The 2712-nt window shown below is 42.8% G+C and overlaps 1 pseudogene; it reads right to left on the reverse strand.

Annotated features, from left to right (window-relative positions):
• Positions 1 to 250: 250 nt before the first annotated feature.
• LOC103218310 (glutamine synthetase pseudogene) lies at positions 251 to 1279 on the reverse strand (annotated as a pseudogene).
• Between the last annotated feature and the right edge of the window lie 1433 nt (positions 1280 to 2712).

Genomic DNA, 2712 nt, shown 5'->3' on the forward strand with positions numbered 1-2712 from the left:
GGAACCTGGCATGTCAGCACTGCCCCAAGTGTGCACACACCCAACTGTGCCTGGGCTCAGCATCAACTTTGCTCCAAAATCGGAGTGGGCACCAGGAGCCAGGAGAGGCCAGGTAGCACAAGCAGGCACTTCTGAGTCTTGGGGAAAGGGGGTTTCCCAGGTTCCCTAGAGTACAGTGATGCCTGGGTCTGCAGTCATGGCTGGGAGGATACAGCTGCACCTGGAAGAGTGGAGCTCCCACCCCTCCAACTCAGGAGGGGGCAGAGATCCCACCTGTTTTTGGCTCCTGCGTGCTCCATGGAACACAGAGCCCGGGTGGTGCCTCCCCAACTGCAGCCAGCATCATGGCAGCAGCTGCTCCAGATGGGCCGCTTCTGCCATTAGTTTCATGGAATCCAGTTAGGAAACAGACATTTTCCAGGCACCTCTTGAAATCATAGGCACGGATGTGGTACTGGTGCCGCTTGCTTATTTTCCTGATGGCCTCCTCAATGTACTTAATACCTTTCTCCTCCCACATGGCCTTGGTGCTGAAGTTAGTGTGGCAGCCTGCACCGTTCCAGTTCCCAGGAATGGGCTTCGGATGAAAGGTTGCTGCTATCACTCCAAAGTCTTCACATACATGATGCAAGATGAAACAGGAGATGATCTCCCATGCTGATTCCTTCACAGGATCCGATTTGGAATTCCCACTGGACAGGCATGACCTCAACATTTGTCCCTGTGATCTTAACTCCAGCATACAAGCAGGCTTGGTAATGAGACTCCAAGACATTCCTCTTATAGGCTTTGTCTGCTCCCACAGCACAGTGATATGGAATGTGCGGCCCAGAAAAGCAATTGGAAGGCCAACCGAAGGCTGCCCATCTGTCCCCATGAGGGTATATTTCTGCTCTATGCCAAACCAGAGGTGCTGATTGCTCACCATGTCCATTATCCATTTACAGATGTACCTCAAATTGGTCTCTGCAGGCTTTCGATTGTACTTGAAAACTTCACAGAACAACAGCTTGTTAGGGTCCTTGTGGAAGGGGTCCCAAAACATAGCAGCAGGCACAAGACACATGTCACTGTTTGGAGCTTTCAGAGCTATCAAAATTCCACTCAGGCAACTCTTCCACACACTTGGGCTCACTGTCCAGGGTGTGGGTCTTGCAGTGCAGTCATTCTCCAGTCACAACGATCCAGATACACATGGCCTGAACTTTCTCACCCTGAGGCAGGGACATGCACACCTGCTTGATGCTTTGTTTCAGCAGGAACTTGCTGAGGGGGTCATAGTGGAAAGGTATTCTGTGAGCTCAGCAGATGAGTAAAGGTGGGGAGAGAAAAGAGGGGGCCACTGTGATGCTCAGACCTCCATTCATCTCCCATTCTTGACTCTGCCCCATAGATTGAAAGTCATCGCTAGATTACAATGTAAATGTTATGAAAACACTTGTTATATTGCTTTGTTTAGGGAATAATGACAAGAAAAATAATCTGTACATGTTCAATACAGACACAATTTTTTTCCCAAATATTTTTTACTCTTGGTTGGTTAAATCCAAGGACGCCAAACCCATGGTCTGGAAGAGTGGATGGTATTTGCAGCAATCCACAGCATTACAAAGTAATGAAATGCTAACACATGTGCCAATCTCAATTAAACTCAAAAACATTATGTAAGTGAAAGGAATCAGATATAAATGGTACTGGTTCATAGTTCAGGTAATCATTCATAAAATTTTAAGAAAAGAGGCAGAAGTAACATGGCATGATAGAAATCAGAGCACTGTTTGCCTCTGGAGTGTGGAAAATTGACCCTACAGGAACATAAGGAAATTTTCTAAGGTTGATGAAAATGTTCTCTGAGGAGTGGGCTTAAGGGGTGTGTTCCTTAATCAAAACACACCCAAGTGAACTTATAATTCATGCATTTACCTTAATTATTTAAAAACAGAAAGTAGTGTTTACTTCTTAGAAAATTGTTTCTGGATTTTGTTAGGTTAAAAGAGAGAAGTAATGCATTTCATTATGAAGCTTCTATTACTCTTTTAAAATATCTACTATTTTTAATTTTAAAAACTAAGAAATGTATTAAGTGTAATAGTAAATTAAGCAAAAAGAATAATTTTTCAATGGTAGATATGGTGAGCTTTTAAATAAGCTTTTAACGGAAGTGACTGATATTAAAATTACAATGTCTTACCATTTCGATTTCCTGAGTACTGGCCATTGCCCTGGCTTACCCTACTTTCTCTATTTAAGGGAATATTCAAATGTGTTACAAATGGAATGCAAAAAGAAATACATAAGCAATATATATTTTTTGACATTCAAATCAGATTATACATGAAACAATAGCTTTGAATGTCTGGCTATTGTCTTAAGAATGGATTTCCTAAATTCTTTATTCTCCTTTACCATATCAATAAATGTACTTTAGAGGACTCCAGTAATTCAGGTTTCCTGCGGCAGGAGAGGGATCAGGATTCACCTGTTTCTGCAAAGCAAAAAGAATAAAGGAGTGGAAGCAAAGTCAGTTGATTTCCCAGCTTGACGGTATTGGGGGGAAAGGAAGAGAGATAAGTATTCTATGTGAGTCCTGATTTCTCACTTTTTGGAAAAGAGAATGATGCGTTAGATAAATAAAATAACTTTTGAGGGAGAAAAGAGGAGTCATTGGCCCTGCTGTCCATTTAGGACCTGAAAAGAGAACCCTCCCTTTAC

Source organism: Chlorocebus sabaeus, chromosome 10, assembly GCF_047675955.1.
Source record: "Chlorocebus sabaeus isolate Y175 chromosome 10, mChlSab1.0.hap1, whole genome shotgun sequence".
NCBI lineage: Eukaryota > Metazoa > Chordata > Mammalia > Primates > Cercopithecidae > Chlorocebus > Chlorocebus sabaeus.